Source organism: Rhinopithecus bieti, unplaced genomic scaffold, assembly GCF_001698545.2.
Source record: "Rhinopithecus bieti isolate Rb0 unplaced genomic scaffold, ASM169854v2 scaffold_27321, whole genome shotgun sequence".
In the NCBI taxonomy this organism is placed as follows: domain Eukaryota; kingdom Metazoa; phylum Chordata; class Mammalia; order Primates; family Cercopithecidae; genus Rhinopithecus; species Rhinopithecus bieti.
Genome location: NW_016812353.1, coordinates 335,320 through 357,512, shown reverse-complemented (window position 1 = coordinate 357,512; position 22,193 = coordinate 335,320). Strand labels below are relative to the sequence as shown.

Here is a 22,193-nt window from a genome sequence, read left to right as displayed (position 1 = left end):
CTTCAATAATCTTGTCTTCAATTTTGCACCCTTCTAATTTACATTTATGGCCAAGCTATTTCCCTGCTAAAAGCCTTCTCTGGCTTAGTTGTATATAGCACAAAATCCAGGTTACTCAGAATTGCATTCAAGGACACTTCATAATTTGTACAAGGAAAAAAATTCTGAAACAGGATATTTATTAGGGAGTTCCCAATGGATCAACATCTGTAGAAGAATGGAGAAGGAAACAGATTAGGTAAAAGGAGAAGTTGAGCTGTGATCCAGCCCCAATAAAGGTTGCTCAGCCCACCCCTTGGGTAGCTCTGGAGCTGGACTGGCTGCTCAGAATTGTTCCAAGTTGGATCAAGTGGGAGCCAAAGCTTTATAAAACACACTGGTCAAGCATTGGATGCAAGATGTCTTTGGAAGGAAGAAAGACCTTGGGTAATGCTACAATTTGAGGGTTGTCTTCTGGCATCATTGTCAGAAACTGGGAGAATAAGTCCTTCATTCCCAAAGGTGGATCTCAGCAGCACATCAGAAAATCCATGAGCCACCGTATACTTGTCTACCTCTACACGTTCTCCTGTGTGCTTCCTTGACTCTCTGCATTTACTTTATCATACCATTTACTGAACTCTATTTTATTCTCTCTTTACTTTTCTGTATTCTTCACTAGACTGTGAACTCTGTGCAACAAATGCTGCTACTATATAAATCATTGCTTTATCCTCAATGCTTGCAGCATTAAACAATTTATGAACTAAAACATTAAGCACTTTGGGAGGCCGAGGCAGGTGGATCATGAGGTCAAAAGATCGAGACCATCCTGGCCAACATGGCGAAACCCCATCTCTACTAAAAATACAAAAATTCACTGGGCAAGGTGGCAGGTGCCTGTAGTCCCAGCTACTCGGGAGGCTGAGGCAGGAGAATCTCTTGAACCCAGGAGGCAGAGGTTGCAGTGAGCCCAGATCGTGCCACTGCACTCCAGCCTGGCAACAGAATGAGACTGTAAAATAAATAAATAAATAAAAATAAAAGAGAGAAAGAAAAAGAAAAAGAAAACGTTAAATGAATGAACGCATATTTCCTTTCTCCCCATTCTTTACTCCCTGTTGCTCTAGTAAAACCAAACTACTTGAGGTTTCCTGAATTTTCGTGCTAGAATGCCTTTGACTTACTCATCAGCTGAATATCTACTTCTCTTTCAAAAGTCAGTTCAATTGTTACCTTTGGAAAACTTTTTCCCAGGCACAGTCACAATCTTCACTCTCTGTGTTTCCTCAGAACTCATTTTGTACCAACTACACTCCTATTATTTTTAATTTACATGTCTGATTATTTTCAGGGGGTATGAGACCTTGAGCCTCATCTATTTTGTGTTCTTAGCACCTATAGAGACCTGGTACACAGTGAAGAAAAAAAGAACGAACAATAAATATGTGATTAAAGTCAGGCTCTAGGATTACTAACTAGGAAGTAATGTGAAGAATGAACTAAAAGGGAAGGGAGTTATATGGGAGAAAGTTGTTAGGATAACCTAGAGGCAAGTGACTGTGGACACTGAATTTGCTAAAATTCCTTTCCTGAAATCAGTGTTTTCCACATGCAAATTGAAGAGCAGAATGATATTAGCACAGTTGTAACTTTGCCTAACATGTCTTAGTCATGTAGTGTCCCAGTCTACTTCTTATGCGATGCTAGTGTAAGGGTGTCAAAATCAAATGCCTTCAGGGTCCAGGAAGATTACCTAAATGTCTAAATGTTCAGTGGGCCTATGGGAAACAAAGGGCCCACTTGAGGGGCATTCAATTTCAGTTTTTAAATAATGTGGTCACCAAACAGAACAAGTGTTAGGGCCTGACGTGGCCTACAAACCCCCAGTTGCCGCCTCCTCTTTTACACATTTTGAAATCACATTTTTTTTTAACTACAATGGAGCTGAGTGGGAGGAGATATGAATGACACTTTCATCCTTGTAGAAAAAGAGGGTTGTTTCTATATTTCTAATAAAAAAGTAGAATTATTTTTGAAGTGGCTTCCTTCTCTGCCAGGAAGCCAGGAAATCAGATTAGAAATTTCATTGGCATAAAAAAAAAAAAAAGGTGGCTGGGTACGGTGTCTCGTGCCTATAATCTCAGCATTTTTGGAGGCTAACGCAGGAGAATCACTTGAGGCCAGGAATTTCAGACCAGCCTGGGCAACACAGTAAGACCCCCACCCCAGCTCCAAAAAAAAATTTTAAAGTATTCTGGGCATGGTAGCATGAGCCTGGAGTCCCAGCTACTTGGGAGGCTGAGGTGAGAGGATCACTTGAGCCCAGGAGGACGAGGTTGCAGTGAGCCCAGGTCACACCCGGACCAGAGCCAAGGACCCCCTTCCCCCTCAAAAAAAAAAAAAAAAAAAAAAAAAGTCTTTCCCCTTGCATTGGCTTTTTTTTTTTTTTTTTTTTTTTTTTTGGACAAGTTTTTTTCCTTTCTTAAATTAAAAAAACAAAATCTGGTTAAAATATTTTCAAAATATAGAAAAGTTTAAAAATAATCCCTCAAAATTTCACCACCAGTGAACAATCTTGACTATCATTTTAGTTTATGCATCAGATATTAGGTGGGATTGTAGGACTGACATGTGTACTCAGAACTAGGTGGCAGGTAAGCAGGAAAGCAATTTATTTCTAACTAGCTGGGTTTCTGTAACTAATGATCTAACATAGCTAATAAAGACATTCTGGGCCAGGCACAGTGGCTCACACCTATAATCCCAGCACTTTGGAAGGCCAAGGCAGGCTGATCGCATGAGCCCAGGAGTTGGAGACCGGCCTGGGCAACATGGCAAAACCCTGACTCTACAAAAAAAAATACAAAAATTAACTGGGGTTGGTGGCACACACCTGTGGTCTCAGCTACTCTGGAGGCTGAGGTGGGGGATCACTTGAGCCCAGGAGGTCGAGGCTGCAGCAAGCCAAGATCATGCCTCTGCACTCCAGCCTGGGCAACACAGTGAGACCCTGTGTCAAAAAACAAAACAAAACAAAACAAAACAAAACAAAAAAGACACTCTGAGATGACTCTAAAGTGCCTGACTAAAACCAGATGGCCACAGGGCCTGACAACAAGGAGGAGTTTACTGCTGCGCTATTATTGCTGAAACGGAACTTGGTTTTGAATCCACAACAGAACCATTGTGCTTGTGACATTTGCTTTGAGAAATGAATACTGGGTTGACAGTACACAAGAGCTTTTCAGTCTAGTCCATAAAGAACTTTCACTTGATTGCCAGCTTCTTACCAGTAATTCAACATAGAAAAGTACAGTTTTTGACCTTAGAACATTGAATACAATTCCTAACATTAAAAGATGTGGATTTCAAAAGTCAAATGAGACCACATTACAATAAACGGAACCACAGGTTTTGTTTGTTTGTTTTTTACAGGAAATTGTGTTGTGTTTACAGTTAGAGCATTCTGTGCTGAGGTATTCTCTGGCTCATGTGTAGACTCATAAGGGAGAGAGGAGTTGAGAAGTAGTTCTCTAGAAGAACTAGAGAGACAGATGTAACTATCCCTGATACTAATTAGCAGAGATCTGGAATGAAAGAAACCTCAATAATCTCATATTTAGACAATCTTTTTCAACATGTTCATTATTAATAGTAAGCAGATCTCATGTTAATTTCAAAGAAGACTTAACAGATTTCAAAATATCTGAAGTTCTATTTTTTCCTATAAAATTTTGTAATTTTAAAACAGTATTTTGGACTTCCCTTGAAATTTTCCTGCAATGTCACTGGTATATTTTGCGATAGAGTTTTAAGAATATCCCCAGTGAGGGTTTAGAAAAATTTAATTCATTATAAATAGATCTATATTTTACTTTATTATTCTAGTATAATTATTTATTTATTTGTTTATTTTTTTGAGACAGAGTCTCTCTCTGTTGCCCAGGCTGGAGTGCAGTGGCACGATCTGCAACCTCCACCTCTTGAGTTCAAGCGATTTTCCTGCCTCAGCCTCCTGAGTAGCTGGAATTACAGGTGTGCCACCATGCTTGGCTAATTTTTATGTATTTTTATTAGAGAAAGGGTTTCACCATGTTGGCCAGGCTGGTCTCAAACTCCTGACCTCAGGTGATCCACCCACCTCGGCCTCCCAAAGTGCTGGGATTACAGGCATGAGCCACCACAACCGGACTGTTATAATTACTTCTAATCATAATATTTCTTACTTACAGGCCACTGCATGTTCAGACCATTTTTTCCACATATAATTAGAAATATAAAGCCTGTATTGCACTTAAATATCATCATACTGTTTTAACAGATTTTCACCTACATTAAAATTCACTTTAAAATTATTACTCTTAGAAATAATTGATGTCTCTAAGGTTTTGGATATTCTAAAAGGAAATAGCTGTTCTTTTAAGCTAAATATCATAAACTGATTTTATTAAATAAGGTCTTACATTTCATAGTGGCAGCAGTTTATAAATATAGGCTTACTAATTCATTGCTTTCTTTTATTCATTAGTTATGCTTTGGTACTTTATTTAAGTACCCGAGTGGATTATACTAGATGCTGCAATTCAGAAACACAGGCTGTCTGCAGGTGAGACACAAGTTTCACCTCCAGGGGTACACAGTTTAACTGCAACAAAATGTTTTAAAGAAGGAACACTTCACTGTGGAATAAGGAAACAAGTGACTTGTTACCCAAAGAGCACAAGGAACCCCTCTACTGCTGAGTTGTTCACGTTTTCTTGGTTTATGCTTCAGGTAGAGGTAAGTGAAACTTCAAATAATATTATGCCCTATAGCTTCAAACTGGAGAAAAAAAGCCCTTACATCCCTGAAATATGCATGCATGCCTGAGCATGCACACACACATATACTTTTACCTTGCTCTAAACTTTTGCTCATGTACTTAGTAATAAAATGTTATTCTTAGACTTCACAGCTCCAATATAGAAAGGTGTTCAGAGCCTGGATCTAGAAGTTTACGTCTTTCTTGAAGTTCCCGGGTCATAATAACCGCAGTGAGGACAAAGTCACCAGAACGATGCCAAACCAGGAGATATGGCCTGAATTTGAAGGAACAAGTTTTTATCAGGCGTAACAATGAAAGAGGTTGAAATCATGGAGTTATTATTAAGAGAAGTTGTGGAGTAGTTATTCCTAGTAGCCTCTAAGTAGCAGTTGATCCTAAATCACAAAGGTGTGTACTTTTCTAGAGATTCCAGACAAGATAATTTTGAGGGTTCTTATACTATGATTATGAAAACCCAATAACTATGCTTTAATGTAGTGCATTGTGTTTTTACCACTTAAGATGGCAGTGAGTTCATCAGACAGCTTTCTTTTGGGAAGACTTCCAAACCAATCTTTGGGGGAGAAATTAATCTCTTTTTTGCCAAACTGGTGGGGTTTTCTTTCCCCACATTGAATGTTTATATGGAAAGATACAAACCATAAGCATCTTTATATAAACACTTCTTCTTTTTGCTTTTTATTGGCTGCATTGTAAGGAGTCATTTGGCCTACAGGGAAAGGAGGGTAACATTCCCCATGGCAAACTACAACCAATCTTCCTTCTCCTTTCCCAACTCCAGCAGTAACCATGGAAAATCAGTGCAGCATCCTGGTGCATTTGCGGTGTGGTTTGACAAAGATCATAATGTTCTTGTCAACATAGGTAACAGATCAATGTCCATCTGTAGATTCCAGTGCTTTTTCTTACTAAGAAGTGATTAATACGTCTACTACAGCTACCTAGTTTTGTAAAGTATATAGTTAATTAAAGGGCAGGATTCAAAAACATGATCAACTCTGTTAAAGCCCTGAGCTTACTCAGCTGTTTCTTGCAAACTTCGACCTGTGGGGCACAGAGACATTTGTTGGGTCATGGCATGCTTGCCTCCGGAGAAGATCGTTTCAAAGACTGGGCTTTTTTTTCAGGTAACCTAGATGCAGGACACAGAGTCACTCATTTTGCCAAAGTCCCTTTTTGCCTTCCCAAACTGACTTTCCTTTCAAAAAGCTATGTGGAAAATTAATGTGTAATTTTTCAATGATAATATTTTCTCTTTGTTTGGTTTTCCCCAACGATTTCATATCTATACTAAACATCCATCCCAAATAACTTACACAGGAAGTGGAGACCAAAGCTAAAACAAACCCACACCCATTTCTCTGGCAGCCTATTTAAAAAATAGCGATTAAAAATCAAAACATTAAACATCACCATTTCTGGCAAGATAACGCTCCCCTAGGTTACATTAGAAAATTCTCCCCTGCATTTACATGGCATCTTTGCTGTTGATGATCTTAGTTTTCATTGTTGTGGCCTAACAAAAATGTATAAAGCTTAAAGACCAGCCTGAGCAACACAGCAAGACCCGAGCTCTACAAAAAATTTAAAACATTGGCGGGGCATGGTGACACATGCCTGTTAACTACTAGGGAGGCTGAGCTGGGAGGACGGCTTGAACAATCCTCCTGTAACTAGGAATTCAAGGTTACAATGAGCTCTGATTGCATCACTTCACTCAGGCCTAGGCAACAGAGCCAGACCCTGTCTCTAAAAACAAAAAAAGAAAGAAAAAAGTTTACAGATATTTTGACACCACAAAGAAATCTCATAAATATCTCATAAGTTGTGAGTGACCTGCAGGAAATGAAAGCCCAGTGTTGTTTCTTTTTACACTACTCCTGATGGGGCCGAACACTTTCTTTACACCCATGAATGCAGTCTGTCGTGGCATGTGGGTGTACATCCTTCTCTCTTAAGACAAGACATAATAGTCACCCATAATCTTGTAATCTCACATAACAAGGCATTTTGATCTGCAGTCCGGGTTGTTTTCTTTAAGCTAAATTTTATTTTTTTTATTATTATTATTGGTTTAGAGACAAGATCTCACTATGTTGCCCAGGCTGGTCCTGAAGTGCTGGGCTCGAGTGATCCTTCCACCTTGGCTTCCCAAAGAGCTGGGAATACAGGTGTGAAGCACCGCGCCTGGCCCCTTTAAGCTGAATTTTAAAGGAAGCTAGAATCTCATTCTCTTACATTTTTGTAACCAAGAAATGAACTCTGACAGTAGAGACTATTAATATATTAATTATTCCCAGCATTGTATACTTCATGTGAAAGGCAGATGAAGAAAATGAAGAACCTGTCTTCTGTTCTACTAAAAGGGAAATTTAGTTTTACTTAGTTGTATCTGTAATTGTCCTTTTGTTTTTAAGAATATAAGAATATAAAGAATTGCAATAAAACAACATAAGAGGTTGACCAATGGAACAAGTATAGTATAGCACTTAATAAGATGTAAAGATACTATTTTAAGTACCTTGTTTTAAAGTTAAGTAAGGACAGCCTCCAGTTAATAAACCAAAAATAAACTCTAATCATTTCTTGGATTTCAGACATTTTTTTCTTTACAGAAATAATGTGATATATAGTGTTCCTTTTACTGGGTCAGCCAACAAAAGTATTTACGTTGATAAAACAAAATACTTTTGTAATCAAATATTCTAGCTCACAATGAAAATAATTTTAAAGTGTGATTATTTAGCACAAGTAAACAAACTTTAAAATACAACAAGATTTTATTTTCATGAAATAAACAATAGTGAGTAGAAGGAAATTTTGAGGATGTTCTTGAGAAGAACTTTTTGACACTTTAGAAGTTGATAGGGTAAATCACACCTTAGACTTCCCTTTCACTTGATACTAATATGTCCCCAGTCCTGTTCTCCCATCATTAGAGTTATTTTTAGGGGTCACAAATGGAACAAACATAAAGAAAGAATGAGGGATGACAGTGGAAAAAATAGAGGTAGAAAAGAGAGGAAGAAAGGAGGAAAAGGAGGAAAAAGGTAGTAAAAAATGTTCTTGAAATAGCTGGCAATAGTTGGAAAAGTAAGACAAAAAAGTGCATGGGTTAAAGATGATAAAAACATTGCTTAAGGAAGAACCAAGCAACTTGAGAGTTCTGAAAATAGGGGAAATGGGGAATGCTTGGAATGTGTATGATTCCCCAGAGGAAGGTTGAGAAAGAAAGACAGGAACTTGATTCATTCCCAAAGTGGGCCACTGGGTGACCATGAAAGGCCTGTGCAGCCTGGTGCTCTCTTGACCAAGGGAAATGTGGGTTGGAGGAGTAACTTCAGGTAAAACCAAGGTCTGTGGAGATGGAGGGTCCATGTGCTCGGAAGATATATGTTCTAAATGTGGCTATATATATATATATATATTAGAGACAACTTTATTTATGTATCATTTAAATACCTTTAAAATCATCTGTTTTAAGTGTACAGTTCAATAATTTTTAGATGTACCGTTGTGCAACCGCCACCACAAACTAATTTCAGAACATTTCTCTCACTCTAGTAAAATCTCTCCTGCTTCGTTACACTTACTCTTTGTTCCCACTCCCAGTCCCAGGCAATCACTAATCTGCTTTCTCCATATATAGATTTTCTTTTTCTAGCTATTTTATATAAATAGAATCATGCAATGTGTGGTCTTCTGTGTCTGTATTCTTTCTCTTAGCATGTTTTTGATGCTATCCATGTTGTAGCATGTGTCAACATTTATTTTTATTATTAAATGGCTTTCTATTCTGCTTGAAGATAAACACATTTTATTTTTCCACTCACCAGCTGATGGTCATTTGAGTTATTTCCACCTTTTGGCTATTATAAGTAATTCTGCCAAGAACACTTGTGTATTGAGGTCTTTGTGTGGATGCCTACATGCGTTTCAAGCAAAACATAACTAAGAGATCCACCTGTTCATGGAAAACTCAAATATTTAGGCCTGTTGTGTTCTACAATTCTAGGATCCAAAACTTCACATACACACTCTCCACATGGCAACCAGAACGGACTTTTAAAAACAGAAAATCAGATCACATCTCATCTGATTAAAATTTCCCAGTGGTTTCCCATCACACTGAGAATGAAGCCTACATGCCTTTCCATAGCCACAGGACTCTACCTCATCTGACCTCAGCTCACGTGTCTAACTTTATCTCGTAACCACTTCTCTCACCCTCAACTTCACTCATGTTAATCTTGTTGCTCCTCAAACATAAAAGCTTATTCTGACCTCAGGGCTCATACATAGTCTATTTCCTTTGCCTAGAATACTTTTCCCTGATATTCATTTGACTCAATCCTTCTCATCCAGGGTTCCCCTCAAATGTCATTCATGTAGAGAAGCCTTTGAAGCCTGCCCTATCTAAAACAGCAGCCATATCTCTCACAATACTACCTTACTTTGTTTTTCTTGAGACAGAGTTTCACTCTTGTCACCTAGGCTGGAGTGCAATGGCATGATCTCAGCTCACTGTAATCTCCGCCTCCCGGGTTTACGCCATTCTCCTGCCTCAGCCTCCCGAGTAGCTGGGACCACAGGCGCCCGCCACCTCGCCCGGCTAGTTTTTTGTATTTTTTAGTAGAGACGGGGTTTCACAGTGTTCGCCAGGATGGTCTCGATCTCCTGACCTTGTGATCCGCCCGTCTTGGCCTCCCAAAGTGCTGGGATTACAGGCTTGAGCCACCGCGCCCGGCATCACAGCAGCCATATCTCTCACAATACTACCTTACTTTGTTTTTCTTGAGACAGAGTTTCACTCTTGTCACCTAGGCTGGAGTGCAATGGCATGATCTCAGCTCACTGTAATCTCCGCCTCCCAGGTTCAAGTGATTCTCCTGCCTCAGCCTCCCAAGTAGCTGGATTACAGGTGCCTGCCACTACACCTGGCTAATTTTTGTATTTTTAGTAGAGATGGGTTTCACCATGTTGGCTAGGCTGGTCTCAAACTCCTGACCTCAGGTGATCCACCTGCCTCAGCCTCCCAAAGTTCTGGGATTACAAGCGTAAGCCACAGCACCTGGTCCTCTGTTTTATTTTATTTTATTTTTATTTTTTTTGAGACGGAGTCTCGCTCTGTCGCCCAGGCTGGAGTGCAGTGGCTGGATCTCAGCTCACTGCAAACTCCGCCTTCTAGGTTTACGCCATTCTCCTGCCTCAGCCTCCTGAGTAGCTGGGACTACAGGTGCCCGCCACCTCGCCCGGCTAGTTTTTTGTGTTTTTTAGTAGAGACAGGGTTTCACCGTGTTCGCCAGGATGGTCTCCATCTCCTGACCTCGTGATCCGCCCGTCTTGGCCTCCCAAAGTGCTGGGATTACAGGCTTGAGCCACCGCGCCCGGCCTCTCTGTTTTATTTTTAACTGAAAAGTCTGAAACTTATTGCTTGCTGACTATCTCCCAAACAGAATGCAAGCTCCATGGGGCAGGTACTTTATCTTTTTCATTGATGTAACTCCAGCACCTAGCATGTGGTAAATGTTCATTAAATTTGTTAAATTAATGCAGAAATGAAGAGCAGAAATTGGCCCTCTTTTTACAGTTCTGTACTTTATCCCTAGAATCTCTGAGAAGTCAGTTTGATCATGCAATGAATTCTGTGTGTAAATTTATATTTTTATTTATCTATTTATTTTCCAGTAAACCTTTTGCACTCTTACCAGTTTGTGAATTTCTAAGCCAACTGACCACAAGTCTAATACTGACAAATCATAAGCCAGATTTGGTCCTCACATCTATTTGTTTGATGTAGCAGGTATGTTGGGGCCTCATTTCCATTTCTTTGGCCCACTCCTGTTTCAGCTGCAGCTGCAGTGAGAGTTCCTGTCACCTCCTCATTGACAGGATCACACCTCAGGCAGCTAAAGAATTATTCTATTTTTCTGCCTTGGGCCTCTCTTATGCCCCAGAGCCATTGGGCATGTGTGTGGACCACTTCAGGACCATGTTTATGTTCCCCAGTACAAATATCAGCCATCAACCAACATGGGAACCACCTTCATCTACACTTCCTTCAAACGGAAAGCTCTGGAAGACATTTACACTTCCCAGAAGTCCCAGCAGAACTGATGCACTCTTCCCTTCAGCAGAGACTTGAATAACACCTTTTTGTACTGACTTCTCCTCCTGTGTCATATTCCCTGTTCCCTTACTTCTGTTTTCTGGGATTACCTCCCCACTACACACAACCTGTAGCCAAGTCTTTGTCTCAACCTCTGCTTTCAGGGGTAGCCAAATTAGGCCTATGAGTTACATCATTAAAAAAATTTGTAAAATAATTGTTCAAATTTAAGCTTGAAATATTTCAAGTTAAATTCTGAGTTCTTAACTTCCTACTTTAGGATGCTGCATGGAACTTCATATGCAATAATTTTGCTGGTTCTTATTTGGTAAGGAAAATTATTGTCCATTCGCTTGTTTTCAAACCTTCAACCTTTCAGTTGTTTCAAGTGTTTTGTGAGGAAAATGGTCTCAAAACCTCTAGTCTCAAAACCTCTAGTCCATTAGGAATGAGAAGAGATGGGGAATTCTTTCTACTATAGAATGTAGCAGAAAAAAAATTTAAGGAGTTTTTTGCTTCATTAGATTTGCTGTGGAATGAGAAATCAATAAATTAATGACTACAGTGCTAAAATAAATAATTGATCAGTGCTTGTGAATATGATCTCCTCTTCATTACTAAACCAACTCAGCCTTATCGTTTCCAAGCTAAGGTAATTGTAACCTGCAACCAGCAGAAGAACCAACCATTTTGTTTTGGTTTTGAAGCCTCATGAATACGACTCATTCATTCAAGCATTTAGTAAGATTAATAAAAAGAGATAAATTGCCATAGTGATACATTCTTATCTGTTCACAACATGTTTTGCTAATAAGAGTACATTATCTTCCCCACTTCAGTGAAGTCAGTTATTTGCAGTTCTTCTCCCAGGTATAGTTTTACATGCTGATCCCTCCCTTCTTTTTTTTTTTTTTTTTTTAATAGGGCTAGGATCCCACTATGTTGCCCAGGCTGGTCTGGAACTCCTGGCCTCAAGCGATCCTCCTGCCTTGATATGCCAAAATGCTGGGATTACAGGCATAAGCCACCATGCCTGGCCCAGATTCCTTCCTTCTGATTAGCTCAGTTTACTTAAAAGCAACTCTTTATCCCTGAAGCAGTCTTGGCATTTGATCTTGTTTAGTAGGATGCAGATTCCCCTAATACTTTGGAGATCATTTTCTATACTTTTGGTGATTGATACAATGCCTCAGTTTGCTTATGATGGAAACAATCTTGTAATTTATGATTCCTCATTCTTCTGTGTCTGACTTGCAGACCATATCAAATTTGTCATGTCTAACTATAACTCTAATACTCTCCTGCCCTTTTATACCCAAATCTTCAGAATGAATATTGGGAATACCATATTATAAATGGATCTGTAACTTTTTGAATGACCTGAAGCTTTTCCTTTAAGGAAATACCTCTCTGCTCCGTGGCCGGACTCTCAATCCCGTGGCATTATGGTCCCTTCCACAGGAGTGAGTCCATCATCCAGACTGCTCAATTACCGCACTACACCACCAGTTCCAGGATTGGTTGCTCAATCACTGCACTCCACCATCAGTTCCAGGATTGGTTCAGGGAGCCGTACTGGCCCAACCAGTCATGTAATTTTGCTGAAACCGTTAGGAGAGAGGTTACATCTTTTTCTTTTCATTGGGATTGCTGTAGTTAAACATAAATCCAAAGCTGCTGGTGGCCATTTTTGCCAAAATACGGGGATTTTTTCTTTAAAGTTGACTCAATAGAAAGAAAAGAAAGGGCTGGGCATAGTGGCTCATGTCTCTAATCCCAGGAATTAGGGAGGCAGAGGCAGGAGGATCACTTGAGCCCAGGAGTTGGAGACCAGCCTGGGCAACATATTGAGACCTCATATCCACAAATAATAAAAAATTAGCTAGACATAGTAGTGCTTCTCTGTGGTCCCAGCTACTAGGGAGGCTGAGGTGGGAGGATCGCTTGAGCCTGGGAGGTAGAGGCTAGAGTGATTGTTATCACACCACTACATTCCCATCTGGGTGACAGAGTGAGACCCTGTCTCAGGAAAAAAAAAAGAAAGAAAGGAGAAAGATAAAAAGAAAGAGGGAGAGACAGTTTAAAAGAAAGAGACTGAAAAAGAGAAAAAGACAGACAAGGAGTAAAAGTCTCTGTCAAATGACAAAGGAGGCCAGGCGCAGTGGCTCATGCTTATAATCCCAACACTTTGGGATGCCAAGGCAGGTGGATCACCTGAGATCAGGAGTTCAAGACCAGCCTGGCCAACATGGTGAAACCCCGTCTCTAGCCAGGCACGGTGGCTCATGCCCATAATCCCAGCACTTTGGGAGGCTGAAGCGGGTGGATCACCTGAGGTTGGGAGTTCAAGACCAGCCTCACCAACACGGAGAAACCCCATCTCTACTAAAAATACAAAATCAGCCAGGTGTGGTGGCGCATGCCTGTAATCCCAGCTACTTGGGAGGCTGAGGCAGGAGAATCGCTTTAACACAGGAAGCGGAGGTTGCAGTGAGCTGAGATTACACCATTGCACTCCAGCCTGGGCAACAGGGGCAAAACTCCATCTCCAAAAAAAAAATGGCAAAAGACAGGCATCATTTAAACCTCTGTACTCAGCCACACCTGAAGCAAACAAGATCTGTCTTTTCCATTTTCTTAAACAAAGAATTTTTCTTTGCAAAATTACATGACTTATTTTTCTTAAGCAACTTTGAGATAAATTTTTGTTACCTGCTCTTGGAAGAGGCCTAATACTTGCTATGTCTACTCAGAGTAGGATTGCTTGGGTTAGGCTATGTCCCTAGAGATGTCTTTTCTTCCTCCATGAAGCTTGTTATTACTAGGATCAATTATCTGGAGAGGAGGGAGGCCCTCAGGTAGCAACTCAGGGTGAGGGGACAAGGCTGAGTATATGGAAGCTGCCATCCCTTTCTGGGTCTTAATGATGACAAGACCAAATATTTGAGAATATGTACTTGCAGAAACAGACCTCAAGAAAGAAAGGAAAGAGCCCTGCAATGGGTTAAAAACTGAAGATGAATAAGCTATGCAATATATGTTAGAGTATTTAGTTTCATGGTCCTACTCTTAGTACTTGCTGCCATTTTGTTACATTCTAACCTCCAGTAAAGCTTAATTGGGCATCACGTCAGCCTCAGTTGAACTAAATGGTATGCAAGGAAGAACTGTATGTCCATATATGGGACAAAGCACTGAAAGCAGGGCATTAGTTTTTGCCTTTCGAGGCCTGCAGGTGATATAGTAAAAATAATCCCTGAGGAGAGTGTTTAGAGCTAGGAGTTGGGACTGTAAGGTCAACCTCCCCTATCAAGAAGAGATGCTCTCTCATTGACTACTTTGAAACATCTGGGTTTTATTTAATTAAGGAAGGCATAAATGTATCATGCCAATTATATGAAAGCGTAAAATTAGACGTCTAAAGTAAAGAAAAAGATTAACATCCCAAATAAGAAAAGCAGCAATGCTCAATTTCTTTTCATCTAAAAATCTATTAAGACTTCCTACCACACTTTCAGATTTGGGAAGAGACCGCAGAGGGCTAGTTAAGGGCAGAAGAAACAAGACATAGATACATTGATGGAAGTATAGATACACTGATAGAAGGGGGCTTCAGGGATTTTTGCTGGCAGGCAGGAAATCATTAGGAAGTTCCATTAAAGCTTGAACTTTGTGTCTTTTAGAAGATGTTTCACCCTTGTTACTTAGAAGCATGCCCAGCACATAGTAGGCCAAAATGTAAGGTTGGGGCTATTTAAATTCTTACTTCAAATTAGGATTGGGCCTAAGAGGCATAGACAGATTCTGAAGGTGGGACTCATGTGATCCAGCTGCAGAGATGAGGCAGAAGGAAAGCAGAGACCTCTAACCCAACTTGTTGGAAAAACAGCTGAAATTACTACGTTCAGTTTATAAACAATAATAGTCCAGTGATAAATGTTTAAAGTCCCTGTGAGACGAAGAGAGCCGCCCATTTGCTCCTCTGGAACAGCAGCAAGTACAGCGAAGGGCTAGCACCACAGCTTTATGGAAGGAATGGCCTTTATTTTCCATTTCCAAACCTCATATTTTGCTTTCATTGAGTCAATTATTAATACATTTCTTAAAAAGTTCCATGCGTTTAAAGAGAGCTATTTTCCTCCTTAATTTTTTATACCAGCGGTAGATTGACCCATACAATATTACTGGTGGGTGGATGAACATTTGTCTTTCTTAACTTTTAATATTATCAAAAAGTAAAACTTGCAAAGAAACATTTCATTCTGAAACCAATGTTAGTGCTGCAAAAATAATTTTTTGGAACAATATCTTATGATACAGAAGATCTATGTCATCCAGGGAGCCTCACTGCAAACAATACAAATGGACTCTGCCTGATTTGGGCAAAAAAGGATTTATTGAAAGGCTATTGGTTAGCCTGCACTGTCCAGGACAGCCAACGGGCTCAGAGGTTGTACACCCAGAGATACAGCCAAAATCATATCACAAAGCTGGTCCTATGTGGACATTGCTGCTGCTGCCACTTAGCATCAGATATCACAGCTGGCCCAGTTGACACTGTTGGCATTATGCATTGGATACTACTGTAGATGTGGCTGGCCATGCTATCTTTAGAAACTAGACATGGCTGCTACAGTCACAAGCAGAAATGTTCCCTTCTCTCTTCTTATTTGCAAAATTAGCCCCCAATTTCAAAGTCCATAGGTTTGAGTCTAGAGTATATACCCATGTTGCATGGAGGACTGGAAAGTAAGTATCTAGCATTTTGGGCTTCTGGGGTGAATGGTGAGGTTTGACTTCCAGCAAGACTCAAAAGGTGGTGAGGAATTTCCCAAATAGAAGGAAGGGGGAAAAAACCCTAAAAACAGTGATCACTACAGTCCACACCTTTGACTGCCTAACTACATTTATTCTCTTCTTTATTTATCTTTACTTATGTGTCTACCTAATATGATGCAGATATATCCAAAACAGCAAAAAACACACTCAACTGCTCTCCCAAGAGAAACCAATATGTAATCAGTTACTGCATCCAGCTTCAAGTCCAGAACTTTTGGATAATGATGTTCATTCATTTCCCAGTTCAATCATGATCCCATCTTGATATAAACTATGAATTACATTGTTCAAATTCATTACCACCACTTAATATAAAATAATGGACAGAAAGAAAATATAAAAGGAAAATTAGTTAAAATATAAATATGTGTCATATTTTACCAATTTAAAATACATTTTTCCAATAATCTATCATGTCTGAAATCAATCAATAGCATCTTAAATTGCTATCAACTGGGTGGCAATTGTGATGTAATTCTCATTGCCTTAGTAGTACCTTAACTGATTTTTTAGAAAAATGTTAGTGTATGCAGAAGAGTGACATGTGATGGAAATTTGTGCGTAAAACCCCAAAATCTCTCTCTCGAGGTATAAAATAAAAATTCTAAATGAAAGCAAGCGGCATCACATCATAGTTCAGTGGGAAGTGTTTTTCTTTCATAGAAATAAAGGTATATAAATATGCCTTGGAGAGTCAATGAAATACAGTACATAATATGGAAAAAAAAGTGGGGGCAGATACCACAATATGTGTTTCTGCAATTGATTACAAATTGGCAGTTGCCATATAGCAACAAATTCCTTATTTCACCAGCCATCCCATGTTCCCTTTCCCTCCAGTCCACATCTTGGATTGTCAGTATTCTTTCCCTGGTGGAGTGACCTAGACTTTTATTACTAAGGGATCAGAGCCAAAAGGTAGTCCTGTTTATGTAAGGTTGCTGAAATAGTTCATTAAATTTTTATTGTAGACATGGCAGTGTGGAAGGTACCCCAGAGACCCTCTTTGTTCCACCCATACTCTTTCCTTCTAAACATTAGAAGCAACCCCATTTACTCTCTATAGACACAATCAATCATTTAATCCAATAGCGTAAACCATTTTTTCCTGCTTACCAAGTTATTAGAAGATATAAGCATGGTCAAATGGCAATCTCAGTTTCTTATTCAATGGAATACTGTTTCTCCCCTGGTGGATGCATCTTCTTTTTGAGGTAGTAAAACCTCTAAACCAGCAAGGTTCAGAATTACAGAAATGAGAAACAAATAATTTGCAAATGGATCATTATAAGTAATAATGAGTGACCCAGTCTTACTTCCACAGCTTGGTTTTTAGGATATATTGTGGCTATGAGGGAAAAGAGCAACAGTTTTTGGTTGATATTTCAGAGCAGTGGCTCTCAAACTTTAATGTGCACCAATACTTTTTAGAGGGCCTGTTTAAACATCAGTTGCTGTGTCCACTCCAAAACTTCCTGATTCAGTAGTTCTAGGATGAGGCTAGATTATTTGCATTTCTCACAAGCACCCAAGTGATGCTTATGTTGCTGGTCTTGGGATCACCTTTTGAGAACTACTGGTTCAGAGAATATGTCACATTCTAAAGGACAGTGTCACAATTTTGCATTTTGTCTTATAGCTGTTTGTCTATTTCTAGTTAATAAACATATGGTAAGTCATAAGCATAAGCTCTACTGGTTGTTTAATTAAAAATGGGTGTTCAGATCAGAAGTAATGTGTACAAGATACCATGATGGTGTGTAAGTAAGATGCCTTTATAATTTGTCATCTGAACTGGAGTGCTTTTGAGGGTGATGAGGGCTACTGATTACACCAGGACAACAGCAGTAAACTGGAACTGACTTGGGCAAACCAGATATGATCCCCCTTTGTACGAGGTATTTAGTATATGCAGGATGGTTGTACTAGCAAGTGTGAGACAGACATGTTAGGAGGCTGGGCGCAGAGTGGTTCATGCCTATAATCCCAGCACTTTGGGAGGCCGAGGTGGGCGGATCATCTCAGGTCAGGAGTTCGAGATCAGCCCAGCCAACAAGGTGAAACCCCATCTCTACTAAAAATACAAAAATTAGCCTGATGTGGTGGCACATGCCTGTAATTCCAGCTACTCGGGAGGCTGAGGCAGAAGAATTGCTTAAACCCGGGAGGTTGCAGTGAGCTGAGATCACGCCACCGCACTTCAGTCTGGGTGACAAAGCAAGACTCTGTCTCAAAAAAAAAAAAAAAAAAAAGAAAGAAAGAAAGAAAAAGAAACGTTAGATAGGAAAATAAAATCCAAATCCAGAATAAGTAACCACTACAGTAAGGATGAATTTTTATCTCTTCTCTGATGAGAGACAGCCAGTAAATTGACCTGCCTCCCTGTGGCTGAATGGCCTCCTGGGATATGATATCATGTCAGAGGTTCAAGATTTACTTCTGCTGCTATCTAGTTGGGCACTCAGCAGTGACAGCCAGCATTGGTGACGGAAAGTCCATATTGGTGAGCTTGTGCATACTCTGCATCCAAGTTGCTGTAGACACTTTTTTCGTGAGCCCACTGAGTGAGCCCCAGGATCAATGGCGAAGGAGACTGACTAACATTTACAGGGTGGATTATTTTGTCCACCGGCTTACTAAGCCTCCACAGCGTTTGTTGTTGTTGTTGTTGTTGTTAGCAGTTAAGATATTTTGACTTCAAAAAAATAAAACCTTGGACAGTTGATATAAACAATTAAGAATTTATTACTTCACATGTTAAAAAGTTCTCTAAGATACGGTGGCTCAAGAGGTAGTTGATTAGATAGCTCAACAATTTTATTAAGGATCCAGGTCCTTCCTATCTTTTCGCTTTGCCATCCTGAGCATATTACCTTAGCTTCTTTCATAGTCATAAGAAGACTAAGGTGCTTCAGGAGACACATCTTCACACTAACATCTAAAGGCAGAAAAGGGGACTATCTATTGTTTGCATTTTAGTAGATAAACCCCCATTGAACTAACCCCACAGCAGACTCCCTTCAATTTCTCATTGGCTAAAATGGGGTTGTATGGCCCTTTTTGAGGCTCACAAGGGGAATAGAATCAGCATGATCACTTAGACTCGCTGATTCATCTGCAAGGGTAGAGGTGTGGCCAGCCTTCTCTGGAGCATAGTCACGTGGAGGAACTTGGACACCTGTACAAATCTGAAGTTTTGTTCACAAAGAAGGGGTATAGCTATTGGATTGACAACCAATGTTGTCACATTTATATGAATCCCAAATGTCTTCATATGATAGTCCCATTTTGAGACCCATCCAGATACTTGTCACCAGTCCTCTGGTCTTTTTCTTTCCACTTCCATGAAAATCTGACCAAACTATTTGTTACTGTCCATCAGCATTTCTCTCTTTGCTAGAAAAATCAAGGACGATATACCACTCAAGCTCTGCATACTGGGATAATTTTCCTTCTCCACCTTCACTTTGGTGGGACTGAGTGGAACTGAGTAGCACTTCAGTAATCTATTTTGTACGTTTACTTTTAGTGATGCCAGCTTACTCTCAGAGCTATATGTAAACTATGCTAGTTTTCTTCAGTTAACTGGTAATAGAGAACTATTCATGAAGTCGTGATGGCTGGTGGGGAGGTGGCAGTGTGGCATGAGGATGAATGCCAGGAAGAAAAGTCATCAGTATGTGAAACTTGAGCTCTCAGGACATGAGAGCTCTCAGATGCACTCACGTATATACTATTTCCACTCGAATATGTGTGACTTTATAGCTGGGTAGATCAGATAACATTCACTTCATGGTAGGTAGCTTGTGTTTCATAGTCACCTGGTTTCTATCAGGGCCCAGTATTAAGCCAAGTGCTATTCCTTCAAAGAAGAATGAATGGCTACTCACTGAAGAAGTTACAGCTTTGCTCTAAAACCCTGACGTTCCTGCTGCAAACTTCATATTCAGTCTTTCTGCAGACTCATTTGATTTTTGAGCACCACTGGTCCCACTGGGTCCTAAGGGCCATATAAAAAAAGCTGCAGCCTCGACCAGCTGGAACCTTCTCTGGGCCCTACTCAAAGCTGTCAGCCTTTCAGATCACTCAAGAAAAGGAGCTAAAGGGCATAGAAAATGTGATATATGTTGCTTCTAAAATCCAGAGAACACCATCCATCATAGTACTTTTTTCTAGAGGTGAGAAATAAATTGTTCTTGACACTGAAAGGATAAATTCACGTCATGCAACACTGGATCCCAAGAAACATCACTGAATTATCATGAGATTTATTTCTACTTTCTGGCATGCATGGTCTTAATCTAAAATACTAGTCACTTTCTGTTCTCCAGAGTCATCATAATATTATCTTCAACACAGCCCCGGATGATGAGATGACAAAGTTCCTTTAGAGCAACTTATGGCACAGAGAATACAGAAGTAACATAACTCTGAGTTGAAAATATAGTTCTGCTGTTTTGGGTAAAGTCATACTACTTCTGATGTTCTTTCTCTGTTTGTTGAAGCAGGAAAAAAAGAAAAGATTGTCCAGATGAAAGCTGCAATTGATATCCCACAGTGTGTCTTGATTCATTGTGATAAGGAGACTACATTTGAAAGATCATATGTACTTGAAAGACAAGTTACCACTTGATTTAGCCTACAGTTATCCCCTGGAATTATCTAAGACTCATCCGTCTTTCTCACTGGCCAGCAGTTGAAGAATTAAGTGGAGATGTGATAGGAAGCACAATGACCTTCAGCTCTATGATTTCCCCAGGAATGTAGTGCAAAAAAAAAAAAAAAAAAAAAAAAAATTACAGTAATTTTTTCAATGGAGTATAACAGAATACTTTTGATTTACTATTTTGACAGTGAAGGTAACCCCTGAGCTTTCACAAAGTCATTCTGAACCATGATAACTGTGTTAGACTCCATTCTATAGGTCAGAGGGTCAGTGTCAGAATTCTGTCATTTGCTGAGGTCATTTTTACTAATAATATGCCCAGAAACTGAAAATAATCCTAGCGAGGGTTCAGGGGCTTATTAGAATGCATTTGTGTTCAGTGCAGTGGACCACTCTAAGTATTTTAAATACAAAGAGTCTTAAGACAGATAATTAAGTGCTTACAAAATCACTGGAAGGACTAGAGAGGCAAGTATCAGAACTGCACCATGGGCCGGACGCAGTGGCTCATGCCTATAATCCCAACACTTTGGGAGGCTGAGGTGGGAGGATCACTTTAGACCAGGAGTTTGAGATCAGCCTGGGCAACATAGCAAGACCCCCATCTCTACAAAAAAATTAAGTAATTAGCCGAGCATGGTGGCACATGCTTGAAGTTCCAGCTACTCAGGAGTCGGAGGTGGGAGGATCACTTGAGCCCAGGAGGTCAAAGCTGTAGTGAGCCGTGATCACACCACTGCATGTCAGACTGGACGACAGAGCAAGACCTTGCTTCAAAAAAAAAGACACCACCAGAACGACTGAGTTCAAGAACACATCACCAAAGCTATAGCCACTAATCCTGGAGGATTTTCCAATACTCAACTGAATTAGACCCCTGGTGGGCTGCTCATCTGTTTTTCCTTGTAAATCCATTATATGTAAAAGATTTCTGGAGATGTTTGAAGGATGTATTATTTTGAATGCCATGCCAGCTCTACTGCTACTATTATTATTAATATTATTATTATTATTTTTGAGATGGAGTCTTGCTCTGTCATGCAGGCTGGAGGAGTGCAATAGCATGATCTCAGCTCACTGCAACCTCGCCTCATGGGTTCAAGCGATTCTTCTGCCTCAGCCTCCTGAGTAGCTGAGACTACAGGCACGCACCACCACACCCGGCTAATTTTTGCATTTTTCGTAGAGACGGGGTTTCACCATGTTGGCCACGCTGGTCTTGAACTCTTGACCTCAAGTGATCTGCCTGCCTCAGCCTCCCAAAGTGCTGGGATTACAGGCGTGAGCCACCGTACCCGGGCTCTACTGCTGTAATTATAATGAGCATGCCCACCTTAAATTTGCCAGTTAGGTGCCATTACTTGCCCTTTTCCATCTTAGTGTCACTATTGAAATCAGGAGCCCTTTTCAACCACGGAGTATTCTCTTTTTACCCCAGCACATGAAAACCACCAAAGTGCCTTTTAAGATACCTATGTAATTCTTGAGCCCCTGGTATAAAAAAGGTTTCTCGATTGGGGTTTCTATTAGGAAGGAGGAAGAGAAAAGGTCCATATGGTGGAACATCTATTGAAGCTAAAAATGTTCTCTCTCACCCAGTAGGCAGAGAAGAATAACAGTAATATAGCATTTTTAGGGCTAATGCTCAATCTTGGAAACAAATGCATTAATATTTTGCTTTATATTTACTCTCCACAGATAGCTCTGCTTTGGCATAATAGGGCTTTTACTTTCTGGTGGAAATTCTATTCTTTTTTTTTTTTTTTTTTTTT

General features: G+C 40.0%; 1 protein-coding gene across 1 annotated transcript in view; it reads right to left on the bottom strand.

Annotated features, from left to right (window-relative positions):
- The window catches only part of CEP85L (centrosomal protein 85L), a 248,283-nt gene that overhangs the window by 217,768 nt on the left and 8,322 nt on the right, over positions 1–22,193 (bottom strand). The window lies entirely within an intron of this gene.